Source organism: Microtus ochrogaster, unplaced genomic scaffold (genome assembly GCF_000317375.1).
Source record: "Microtus ochrogaster isolate Prairie Vole_2 unplaced genomic scaffold, MicOch1.0 UNK23, whole genome shotgun sequence".
In the NCBI taxonomy this organism is placed as follows: Eukaryota; Metazoa; Chordata; class Mammalia; order Rodentia; family Cricetidae; genus Microtus; species Microtus ochrogaster.
In genome coordinates, this window is record NW_004949121.1 from 22,029 (window position 1) to 35,994 (window position 13,966).

The 13,966-nt window shown below is 34.8% G+C and overlaps 1 protein-coding gene across 2 annotated transcripts in view; it reads left to right on the forward strand.

The window, feature by feature from the left end:
* Positions 1–1,446: 1,446 nt before the first annotated feature.
* The window catches only part of Spock3 (SPARC (osteonectin), cwcv and kazal like domains proteoglycan 3), a 204,411-nt gene continuing 191,891 nt past the window's right edge, over positions 1,447–13,966 (forward strand). For both annotated transcript variants that reach the window (XM_013354008.2, XM_005367743.2), the window contains exon 1: positions 1,447–1,560. The gene's annotated coding sequence lies outside the window, so the exon portion shown is untranslated. The remainder of the gene's footprint in view (positions 1,561–13,966) is intronic.

Below are 13,966 nucleotides of genomic sequence, written 5' to 3' on the forward strand. Positions count from 1 at the left end.
AATGGGCCAAGCAGTGTTTTAATGAATACAGTTTCTGTGTGGTTATTTTGGGTTAAGATAGCTGGGCGGCCAGGACAAAAAAAGGACCCTCCCTTACAACACACTTCACCAAAATAAAAAAATAAAAGTAAAATTATAATACAGTATTTGAATATGTATATTCATGTCTTTATAAATGAACGCACCAATTTTGTTATAAATATCAGTACATTATGTAGTATTTATGTTGGAAGTCATTTAGAGACAACTAGTTATCATAGGTGAAAACGCTGCATATATGTTTCTTTATGATATACTCAGCTCACAGTAGTGATATTCCTGACATTTTTAAACTACCCAATGAGATACCAGTGTCTCTGACATCTTTGTCTTTATTTTTTTAGTATAGCTATGAGCATCTATGGAAGTTTCCCAAGGTCAGTAGCTGTCATTTTCTGTCAGCACCAAATGTGGTACTATGGCACCACTCTCATTTCTATCTTTTCTATACTTAGGAAGAATTTCAGTCATTGCATACAGCTTTCCTTGTGTACAGGAATACCTGGCAATGATCTGTGTCTAAAAGACTGACTGATTAAAACTACAATGATATGGGAAATTGCAATGTTTCTGGTCCAGAGACTAATTACTTTGCACTTGCATGTCCACCTCTGTCAGAAATAACATTCTTTGGCTAATAGATTCCAAAAGAACTTTTGAAGTCTATAAATTTTTACGTACCACTAGCTTGCTTCAAAAGCTAGGAAGGTCATCAGACAGCATCTTAGGCCTTTGGAAAATCTCCTGCTTGCTGCTGCTGTAAGCACTTCTATGATGTAAACAATGATGTGTCTTAAACTTGCCTTGCTTTCTCAGTTTCCTTTCTTCTATGAAACTATACAACTCTCTGAAACTGCTTCAGTTTTGGAACATGGTATTTAGGATAATGTTTTTCTGTGCTCTCAGATCATGGTTGGTCACTAAAAATGGCTCCAAAATAAACTATCTTTTATTCCCTTTCAGGTGAGAGTTATGGTTTTTGTATCAACATTCTTAGACACTTTCCACACTTAGCACCTTATGAATGTTAACTTCTGAGCTGTTTACATGAGACTGAACTCAGCTGTGATCTCCTTTGAGTTATATGGCCAGAAGAAGACACAACTCTCAGAAGAATAAAAGCTTCAGAAAGGCTGGCAGATGAATATAGTAAAATTCCATGATTGTGCTGAAAGGAATAAAATATATTATGTAGGTGTATAAACTGTCAAAATTGAAAAAAATACAACAAGATGAAATAAAATTCCATAATTTAGTTAATTATGTTGAATAAACTTCAATACCTACTATCTTCGTACACAGAAACATTTAAATTCTCTCTTTTCTATTCTCTCTCTCTCTCTCTCTCTCTCTCTCTTTCTCTCTCTCTCTCTTTCTCTCCTCTCTCTGTCTTCTCTGCTCTCCAGCTTTAGATCCAGCTAAGGATCCATGCTTAAAGATCAAGTGCAGCCGCCACAAAGTCTGCATCACTCAAGATGCTCAGACTGCTCTCTGTATCAGTCACAGGAGACTATCACACAGGTAAACACTTTGAAATGAAAACCTATGAATAGAGTATTAATATTTGCTACAGTCTGAATATTTATCAGTGTTTTGATTCTTGATAAAGATATTTGTTTAAAGGGCTCCAGAATTTTTTGTAGTATACTCATGAGAGAAATGGGTTAAATATTGTTACCAATTAGAATTCCCAGGGATTAGGTAGTTTTAAATCTAAATTACACAATGCTGACTTTGTAAAGACTGAGTTAAAATGTGTTTTCTGAGTAATTGTAATTTACTCTTTATAATACCTCTATAAGTGAGGTACATTGAAACCTTCAAACTAGACCATTCTGTCAGTTAAAGATAGTTTATTGACTTGGGGTGGGGCCTGCTGGAGAATAGAGACCAGTTCCTGGTTGTAAAAGCCCTAACAATTTTATTGGTTTGTTAACAATGGGAAGTGACATGTGAACCAGAACAGCCTGATAGAATAGCAGTTTTGATCTATCGCAGGCTGTTTGGGTTGATAAGGAACCAGATGTTTTTTTTTTTGCCTAAAATAGTTGACTATGGGCTTAGATAAGGTAGGTAGTGGCTTTCCTGATAAATAGAAAAGTGCCTGATCCCCTCTGTATGGAGTGAATACCACTGGTGAATAACGAAACTGCTTTGAGCCTATAGCAGAGCAGGGCAGAACAGAGGGAGGCGAGGAAAGCTAAACTGAATGCTGGGAGAATGAAGGCAGGGTTTGGAGAAAAGCCATGGTGCTGGCGCCAGAGACAGACATGCCAGAATCTTGCCAGTAGGCCATGAGCCTTATGGTAAAATATAAAATAACAGAAATGGTTTAAATTAAGTTGTAAAAGCTAGCTAATAAGAAGTTAGAGCTAGTAGGCCAAGCAGTGATTTAATTAATACAGTTTCTGTGTGGTTATTTTGGGAGTCTGGGTGGCAGGGAAATGAGCAAGCGGCCTCCTATTACAAATTGGCACTTCAATGTGGTTGACTAAATCCATGTAAAATCTCAACAGCAATACTCTGTTTACCAGTCAGATGTCTGGCTGACTTTGGGCTAGGCTCTCAAGTATGCCATTGTCAGCAGCACTGCCATTTTTGAATGTAACTTCCCCTACTTACTCTTGCTTATAAATATGTATACATCTCAGTTTATGACAAAGCTAAGGATAAAGGAAAAGAATAGTTTGTGAATAGTTATGGAAGAATCTTAGAAAGCCTACTGTGGAGATTTTGGAGCCTATTAAAGAACACTTCTTTAAGAATCACTCCTACTGATGGTGTACTTGTAGCTATACCCTCAAGCAGGCAAATATTTGCAGACCCAGACTGGGTTATATAAATCCTTTGATCCCTTTGATCACAGTTATCATTATACCTGTAGAGTTGGCTCTACTTTGAAAAGTCATCCATTTACAAATAGCCTATGCAGCGTGGTGCCAAGATTTGAGGACTGGAAGTCGCCATAATCATAAAAGAACTAACCAGAAAAAAAAAAATATTACATGTCTTAAACCCAGTGAATCCTATTTGCATTCTTCTTTTTTAAAATGAGAATAGTTTATGTATTGTCTTTAAATGAAATTAGGAACATTGCTACTAGTCTATTCTCAGATGATAGGTGAAATATTTGGCTTTAGTAGACTTGCATACAAATATATTAAAGACACAGGTCTCTTATCCCAGGTACTTGAGAGGTGTGGCAGAAGAAACATAAATTGTATACTTGACTAGAGTAAAAATGGAGTTCAAGTCCAGCTTTGATAACTTAATAAGACACCATCCAGATTAAAAGATAAAAGAAAGACTAGAACCAGAATTTGTTTGGGTATGTAACTAGGCAGCATGAAAAATAATAACAATAAAAAGACACACCAAGAGATGGTGAAAAGAGCACATTAGAGAATAAAAATGGGTTATATATCCATCAAAGAGCAAATATTTATTTTTAAGTAATACTCATCATTAATATAAAGATATAAAGTCTTTTATACACTGAATATATTAGAAATTTTATTATTAAAATCTGTAGTGATAGATAGTTAGAGTCAAGGTAGATGGAAACAACACAGACCAAATATAAAATATCTGTAAATCTCATGTATGCCTTGAGGTATATGTATGTCATGATGGTGGAGTGTTGGCAATAATTAAAGAGACAGTTTTTTAAATTTTGAAATCACATGTGTGCTAGAGAAATTCACAAAATGACAGAACAGAATTACCAGAAACATATTGCCTGTCAATCATGATTTTTGTGTTTTATTAATAGTGGAATGGCAATGTCCTAGGCTGGATATTGTGTTATTAACCTATTTCCTTAGGATCCTAAAGATATGTCAAATTTTCTGAAACTTTTTTGTTTCATCTTCTCAGTTTAAAATACTAGTATTTGATGTGTGACATTGGGAGTAGGATGAAGAGTTTGACTTGAGGGATCAGTAAGCAAGAGTTCTCAAAAGGCCTTCAAATGCTATTCAGCACCTACCTTGCAGAGATTAAATCAAATCATTTACTTATAAGCAAAAATTAGGACTGAAGACACATCTCAGTAACGAGGAGTATTTGCTGTTGTTTCATTGAACTCAAGTTTTGTTCTCAGCACCCCACATGGGGCAGCTAACACCTGTAACTGCAATTCCAGGGGTTTTAATAACCATTTCTGGTCTGTGTAGGCACTGAATTTACATGCTATACATACACAAAATTCAGTGACATAAATATACATGTGATATTAATTAATTAAATATTCTTTATAAATTCCACAAAACGTAGTATGTTTCCAACCAAAAAAAAAAATCAAACTTTTAAAAGGACTTATTGATACTTTCTTTCTGATTTCATAAACCTCAGTAAAACCTTGAATTTGTATTTGCTGATATCAATGCCTAAGCTTATCAATAACCATGCTACCTCACTGTGAACACCTAACATTAGGCCCAAGGAGATGACTTAGCAAGTAAAGGCATTCATCACTAAGCCCGATGACCTGAGTTGGATTCTCCAAACCAACAATATGGGAGTAAAGTACTGAGTCTTGTAAGTTGTCCTCTGATTTCCATTCATGTTCCATGACTGTCACATACCTCTCTTCCACCACACACACAAAATGAATGAATACGTAAATAAATAAATGATTTTAGAAGACTATGGACTAAAAGAAACTTCCTATCTAATTGTCAGGTGCTAAGGACAGCCAGAGACCAATAACCTAAATATTCACAGTGCAAGAAGCTATTGAGCCACACCTTGATCAGAGAAACAGCAGCAGCATTCCTTTAGTGACCCCTGGAGTGACAAAGATCTCTAGGTTTTAAATTGGCTGGTTTTAATTATTTATATAAACTGTATTTGGTTCTATTTTTTTTCTGATAGGAACTATTTATAATGGTGCACTGAATACAATCTATATCCAATAAATACAAAGTTGATATTAATATTTTTTATTTTTTTAACTTATTTATTTATCAAGGATTTCTGCCTCCTCCCTGCCACCGCCTCCCATTTCCCTCCCCCTCCCCCGATCAAGTCCATCTCCCTCATCAGCTTGAAGAGCAATCAGGGTTCCCTGACCTGTGGGAAGTCCAAGGACAACCCACCTCCATCCAGGTTTAGTAAGCTGAACATCCAAACTGCCTAGGCTCCCCCAAAACCAGTACCTGCAGTAGGATCAAAAACCCATTGCCATTGTTCTTGAGTTCTCAGTAGTCCTCATTGTCTGCTATGTTCAGCAAGTCCGGTTTTATCCCATGCTGTTTTCAGACCCAGGCCAGCTGGCCTTGGTGAATTCTAGATAGAACATCCTCATTGTCTCAGAAATAGAAAACACTATCCTGAGTGAGGTAAGCCAGACCCAAAAAGAGGAACATGGGATGTACTCACTCATATTTGATTTCTAGCCATAAATAAAGGACATTGAGCTTATAATTTGCAGTCCTAGAGAAGCTAAATAAGAAGGTGAATCCAAAGACAAACATATAGGCATCCTCCTGAATATTAACCTTCATCAGGCGATGAAAGGAGACAGAGACAGAGACCCACATTGGAGCACCGGACAGAAATCTCAAGGTCCAAATCAGGAGCAGAAGGAGAGGGAGCACGAGCAAGGAACTCAGGACAGTGAGGGGTACACCCACACACTGATATTAATATTTTATGTGGTTTGTTTACTTTGAGAAGTCAGCATAAATTGTGTACTTACACAGCCCTATAGGAAGTAGAACTTTGGCATGCACCCTGATCTATGACAATAGCTAATATAAAAAACATGTTACATTTGGAGGATGTGAACATCTTAAGTTAGAAGAGTGAAATCAATTAAATAAAAACTAATTTAATTATTATATTGATTTACTTATATTAGAACACTAAAAAGAAATGGATGCCACTGTCTGCAGCTTCAAGTGCTAGTAGAGTCTTGTTATTCAAGATGCTTTCTTAAATCTTCCTCCCTAAACTAAACATTACATACAACCTCTTCTCCTTTTCCTTAGAACCTTGAACTTCTTGTTACTTCTTGCAGTCACAGTAAATTATCTCATTCAAGAGATCATTAGTTGACTGGACATTTTATGAACTTGGCCTCTTTGTCCCTCCAATATTGTAGACCCAAGTCATATGGACTGGTAGATTCACTTTTTTTAATAGAGTGCAATGACTATTATTTATAGTTCATTCAGTGTTGTAGTTTCATCAACTGCAAGAGTCATTCTAGGTATATTGTGTCCATGTACTTCACAAGTATATTCCCTAAAAGCAAGTTCAGGATTTGCATGGGAGGGTTGGGGAATTGACACATACTTTTTAAAAATGTTGGGGGAAATAATATATGTAGGACTTAACAAAAAACTGTAAATACACAAGTTGGAAGGTGTCTGTTATTTTTAAATTGTAAGTTTGTGTATTGGATTTGTAAGTAGATAAAAATAATAAATTTGCTCTATCTTGGTGGCATAAAAATCACAAAATCAGAGAGATCAATCATATGATGGCATATCTTACTAGATATTTATCTTTAGCTTTAATTTCATCTGCTAGCATAGAGTATGATGTAAAATGTCCAAATATGCCAGGACACAGAAAATATTATTTGGACAATATTTTCAGTGAAATCTTCTGTGGTGAACTGTCCTCAAGTCACCAGAACTAAAGTATTTTCTTGCAAACTTGCCTTTAGCAGTTTTCATCAGAAAATAAAACACAGTATTTTACTAACTATGAAAACCATTAATTGTTACAACTTTTCAAATATTTTGATGGTTTAATGCAATTGCTGATGGTTTTCTTAGACCTTGACTGTTAGACATTTTGTTATCCATTTTTTTTTATCTTCTTAACTTAGTGTTGTACATTTGCTGACCATGAGTGACAAGTTCTCTTTATTTTCATGTATTTCAACACTTGGTGTTTCATGCACCTGAGATGGCTGTGTAATAGCAGGTAATTAACAATTAACACTGTCTCTCAATCAGTGTTTTGGGTACCAATCAATAAGGGCAATGTTAAGAAGAAAATGGGTAGGTGTTAACAAGTCAGAGAAAAGAAAAGAGATGCAATCAGTACAGGACAGAGTTAGTCATGTTGATTTCTGCCTTGACTCAACACAAGATAAAAAACAAACCAATAAGTCGATGGTTTGGCCTCTTAAAAGTCATTACACACAAAATTTCAAAACCTACTCAAAATGTTTGCTATCAAAAACATCCATCAAGTCAGATGGTGGTGGCACAGGCCTTTAATCCCAGTCCTAGGGAGGCAGAGGCAGGCAACAGGTAGATCTCTGTGAGTTCAAGGGCTGCCTGGTCTACAAGAGCTAGAACCAGAATAGGGTCCAAAGCTACAAAGAAAGCCTGCCTCAAAAAACAAAACAAACAAAAAACTCAAGATATACATACCAGCAAAAGAATGTAAGTCTTAAAACTCTTTGTGTCAATGATTTATGTTTTGTAATGTCTGTATTTAAGTTGGGACCCACTTTTCTTTAGAGTACCAGTAAGTGCCTGATGGAAATTCTTTTATTCTGATTGTTTCACTGTGGGAATATTTTAGATAGAACAATCAACCACAGTCTCCAAATTATAGCAGAGTTGTAAGATATTTGTTTAAATGAGCTGAATATAGTTATAACTATTTTAATGTATTTTCTGACACATAAATAAAATGTAACCTTCTGATATTTAAACACATTGAAAGTGCCTCAAAAGAATTTGAATTTAAGTATGAATTTCATATTTAATATATAAAAACTCTTCTAAATGTTCTACAAATTGGCTTACATTATTTAAATAAAAACCTAATTCTTATATTGTATACACTTTATTAAAACAGAGACTAATTGAGATATTTCTGGAAGTTTTACTCAACATTATTTACAGAGATAGAAAATGATAGGTAGAAAGATGATAGATTTATAGAAAAATGAGTAGACATAATCTTTGAAAGAGGTAAATATTATTATACACTTCTATATCCAAAATACTAATAAACCACACCGTAAGTCATAATCTCTTGTTTATAGCCACATCTCTTGTCAACAATTTTGAAGAGCAAAAATAAGCTCATACTTTCTGATCTCCAGGCATGGTCAGACAGGTTCACAACTGTAGTCCCTCATATGCTTCCCAATTTTATTTTTCTTGACAGCTGAGTAAAATCCTACATAATATAATGCTCCCATGTTTTCATTATCCACTCTTCTGTTGATAGATACAATGTAGGATTCATTTCTTTGCTATTGTGAATAGTGTTGTAATAAATATAAATGTGTGTCTCTTTGCTAGCTGAGACATAAGGCATTCTGATCTGAAAAGTCATGGAAAGGCCATTCAAATCTCCATTGTCTACACCAATTTATGCTCCCATCAGCAAGGGTCAAGGATTCCTCTTTCTCCACAGTCTTAATTTGGTTACTACCTTTGTGTTCTTTATCAAGGCTATTATCACTGAGAGAAGAGTAAGTCTCTGTTTTTAATTTCTTTAGTTTGTAAGGATCCTGAAATAAAAAAGATAAGAAAAGAAATGTTTGACTGTTTTGTGTTAAGTTTTAATTATGATGAATCTATGCACCTAACAAAATTAATCAAACAAGGTGAAGCTACAAAACATGGAAAAACAGAGATGAAGCTGGGTTAATGATGATGAGGAAGCATACACTCAAACTGATTAAGTCATTATACAAAGAAAAGTGTGACTCAGTAGTCATGGCTGATATCATGGTTTGAATTATGTGTTTTCCTTCAATACTATTCTTTTCCTACATTTCTTTTATATATTTATATCTTTTTAATTTCTATAATATGAATGTTTTGCCTGCATAAATGCCTTTTTGCATGTGTACCTGCTTCCTGTGGAAGTCAGAAAGGGCAGCAGATTATTGTGATCAAATTGAGACCCCCAGAGAGACCACCAGAATGCAGTCAAGTCCAGAATGCAAAAGCAAGGTGTTTATGCTTTACAGCTAGCTGGGAATTCTCCTATTACAGGTGGCTAGCTGGTAGGAACATTTTGTGGTTTAACTTTTACAGAGGTTCCTGTTTTCAACTAGCTCTTGATGTTGCATAGTTTCATGAATGCAGTGCCTTAACCAGCTACTGATCAAGCAAGTTTTCTAAAATTTTCCATGTCGTTACAAGACTCTCTGGAACAGGAGTTAGAGACAGCTCTGTATTGTGAGAGGCCACTTACTGGTTCCCAGCTGCTTAGCCCCAAAATAATCACACAAAAACTGTATTAATTAAATCACTGCTTGGCCCATTAGTTCTAGCTTCTTATTGGCTATCTCTTACATATTAATTTAACCCATTTCTATTAATTTGTGTATCAGCATGTGGCAGTGGCTTACTGGCAAAGTTCTGGCATCTGTCTTCAACAGGGCTACATGGCTTTTCTCTGACTCGGCCTTTTTTCTACCAGCATTCAGCTTAGATTTTCCCCACCTAGCTCTGTTTCCCTATAATTCTGGTATAGGTCCAAAGCAGTTCCTTTATTTGTCAATGGTAATCACAGCACACAGAGAAAATTCCCACATCAGCTGTGAGCCACTGTATGGGTACGAGAAATCAAACCTTGGTCTTCTTCAAGAGCAGCTTCTCCAAAAGCTCCACCCCCATTTTTATGTTTCTATTACATTATTCTCATCTATAATAAAATATTTGCACTTCTATATTGACAACTGTATGAGTTATCAATAATTTCATAAAAATACATTTAACCAGAGGAGCATAATAAAAGTACTTACAAAATGGAAAGTGTGTGCTACATACATTAAAATAAAATAGTATTAAAATGTACAATACTCAGTTTGGTTTGGTTGAAATTGTGTATATGTGATCAACATTGACAGTGCTGATTTCTGGATAGTACATATTGTTGGACCGATTTTTCATTTTCTTCTCTCTTCCTTAATTTTTAGTGTGATTCATTTTTAGTATTGCTGTGATAAGCTGCTGACAGAAACATGGAAAGAAAAGAAGGATTCATTTTGCCTCATAATTTCAGAGGTGTCAGTCATGGTTGTTTGGCTTCATGCGTCTGACATAACGTCACGCTGGAAGTGTATATGGGAATCTAATATTTAAATCTGGGTAGGTGGAAAGCAGGAATAAAGGGAATAAGAAGAGTCCAGGTGAAGATACAGCACTTTCAGGCACACCCTGTTATCTACTTCCTCCTCCTCCTCTTCCTCCTCCTCCTCCACTTCCTCTTCTTCCTCCCCTCCTTCTCTTCACCACCTCCTAATACTGCTGTCATGCTATGACTCCCATGTCAGAGACCACATGATCTAATTGTAGAAATATAAGGAGAAATATTTTGGTTTTATCCATCTATATATTTTTAAAGCAAGTCAATTAAAATTATACACTGCAGACTATGTTTCTCCTTTAGTCTCATATAAATTCATGTATTTTCCAATCTACCATATTGAATGTATATGACTACTTTACTATCTGTTTGTTTTTACGTATTAAAAAGTAAAGTTAATATGTCTATCCTCTATATTATAGTTTCTTTTTATAAAAATTGAAAATATGCTTTCATAACTGTTTCTCTCTTAAGAAAATGAACACAGCAAAATAAAATATAAAGCAGAGAAAAAGCACAAGAAATATCAATACAAGGCACATATGTATAATATACATAAAACATAAAATCAGAAATCATTGTTTACAAGCAAAAGACCAGGAAGATGAAAAATGCTCAAAATTCCCAGGAACACCTGTCCAATAATGCCAAGGCCAAATGTTAGTCAAGAAAATTTGCCACAGACAAAACCCACAGGCCAGGCTAATAGATTCTCACCTGAAGTTCCCTCTTTTCATATGACCAATTCATATCCCACTAAAAAATAACTAACCAGCAAAATTTGCTAAGCTACTACTTTGAAGAAATTTAGGACAAAATTTGTTCGCTTATTAACAAAACTTAAAAGAATGAAAGATATTCAATAAAAGTTAAATAAGTGAAATCAACTTGTTTTTACTTTTATTTTGAGATTATAATATAGTTACATTTCTCCCTCACTTTTCCTTTCTCCAAAATCTCCCACATTCCCTTTCTTGCTCTATTTCAGATTCATGACCTTTTTAAATTAATTGTTTATATATACATATATATGTATATATGTACATATATAAGCTAAATATATTACTAAATTTAGATTTTAAAGTTTAAACATTTGTAAATCCAAGTTTAAAATTTTTCATTAACAATCAGGAACAATGTATGATATTACTCTATACCTAGATCAATGAATGCCTATTGGGGGCTTTGAGTACCAGTCTTAGTATCCCCTCAGGGCTCAGAATAAGATGTTTATGGCAAGTGAACTTCTGAGCACAAAAATAAATAAATAGATAAATAAATAAATAAATAGCCCAGGCATGTTACTTCTGCATATTCTTTATTTGTGAGGTCAGGGGGAAAATGAAGTGAAGGTTTGTGGAGAAGAATAAGGGGTGATCTCCACAAGGTTTCTAGTTTTTACAAACATAGTTGGAAAATTCCATAGACAAAAACAGTGATAATATGTATATCAAAATCACAAAAAGGGCAGGTAAACCCTGACAAAGCTGCACTCTGAAACAGATGACATCACTCAGGAAATAGTTTCCAAGGGGAAATACCTGACATTACAAACCATTAGAGAAGCCGGGCGGTGGTGGCGCATGCCTTTAATCCCAGCACTTGGGGGGCATAGGCAGGCTGATCTCTGTGAGTTTGAGACCAGCCTGGTCTACAGAGCTAGTTCCAGGACAGGCTCCAAAGCCACAGAGAAACCCTGTCTCTAAAATAAAAATAAATAAAAATAAAAATAAAAAAAATAAATAAAAACATTAGAGAAAGTTACTAAAAGTCCTGGAATCCTGAATTCACCCATTCTTTTCATCCAATCTCTTTTATGATAACCAGGTTTTGGAATACCCAGATTTGTTTTTTGGCAAAGGTGGAGCATGTTACCTTCTTACTTAGTGCCTGTCTTCTTTAGACATTTCTATGAGGTCTGTTAGCAGGTAATTTTGTGGGATTAAGTCTATAAAAATTTGACCATTAGAACAAGGAGTGAATGTTGTCATTCTAAGGCCTCATGGTGTGGGGCAATGGAAAGGTCTTTCTACCGTCCTTGCAGAACAAGTTGCACTGTAAGGTATTTTGGTAGTGAATCCCATTTTGAAGGGAGAAACATGGCCTCACAAGGTTTCCACAGATATGATAGGAACTGTTTCAAAACACAATTGTTCCCAAAGCTCTGCTAACAGAGTGCTCTATGAATTGTACACTGTGGGTCTGCCTTTATGAATCTTTCAGCTGTACAGTTACTGTATAGTCTTGTGGGCTCCAACAAATGCCACTCACACCCTGACAGAGATTTACAGCATATATATATATATATATATATATATATATATATATAATGACAGATAAATACAAATACATGCCTACCAGCAGAAAATAAAATACAAATAGGAAGGCTTTATATACATTATTTTGCTTTGTTATTAACTAAATACTCTTTGAATATTTGAAATTCATCAGATCCACCAATAAATTCATTACCTGATTTTTTTTTTCAGAGATGAGAACCTGTGTTTGGTAGGGCAAGTGCTCTACCAATGGGCTAAGTCCCCAACCCCATTGATTACATATTTTTGCTAATGATTTAGTTATGAAATATCCTGTTGGCAGAGATTAGTACTTCTGATAATCTTCAGTATGTTCATTTGTATAAATGCATATTTTTTCCATAAGTCTTTAAAGGACAGATTGCTTAGTCAAAAAGCAAATATGCATATTTTGATTGACAATATCAAAGATTTTCTAGAGAGACAGGATCAGTTCCTCTACTGCAAGCAACCTGTGTTTATACTACTTTCAGTTCAGCAACACTGTGTGTCAGTATTTGTAATTGTGTGCTTTGCTTCTTATGGTTTTGGATAGAATCATTTCAGTTATTCTCCACCTGAGTTATATCCTGTGTTTGTATACATGTCTTCCATTTTGGAGGAGCAAAGACATAGCTCTGGTGGTTTACATTAACCGTAATCTCGGAATGCATCATGATGCATAAAGCTTATAAAAGTGTAGACAATGAAAAGATATCTGTTATATTTTTCTGAACCTTTTTGAAGCTGAAACATTTATTCTTTAGAAAAGAGGATTATTGGTACAAGATAAGATTTAATAACATGCCCCAACTTTGGGAAAAGATTATTGGATCTTCAACCTGCAACAAGATGTAAATAATTTGCTCACTTTCATTATCTTAATCCATTGTTTGTAAAGCAGATGATATTTATGGGCAGTTCTAGTAAAGAACCTAATTGCTGTTTTACATATTTCTGGTTTTGGTTAATCTCTTCATCCAGTGAATATTTCTTATTCTTTTGTCTCCAGGTAATCAATTATATTGCTTAGTGTAAAGGGAAATTTGATATTATTATTTTAATACTCTGATTTCCTACAAGCAATTGGAAGAATCATTATTATAATTCAGTTAATGAATTCATTTTACATTGATCATGTCTTTATTAATAAAAATTCACCATATCTATTTTAAAAGTACTTTTTAAAGTATAAAACATTTTGACAAAATTAAAGTTAAACTTCCTGCTCATTATGTTTTGACCAAAATACAGTAATATCTGGGTAACAGGCATTAGGGTTTAGAGTTTGTAAACTTTTTTATGTTTTTAACACATTTATTATTATTTCTGTGTACATGTATGGACATGTGTGTGCAAGTGCCCATGGAGACCAGAAGAAGATGTGGAGTTGCAGGCAATGACGAGTCACCGGATGTGGGTGCTGGGAACCCAGCTCTAGTCTTCCATTAGAACAGCCACACTCTTAACTGAGCCATAACTCCAGTCACAATAGTTTTAAAACACTAGATGTAATTTTTTTTTAATTTATTTATTGATTAAGGATTTCT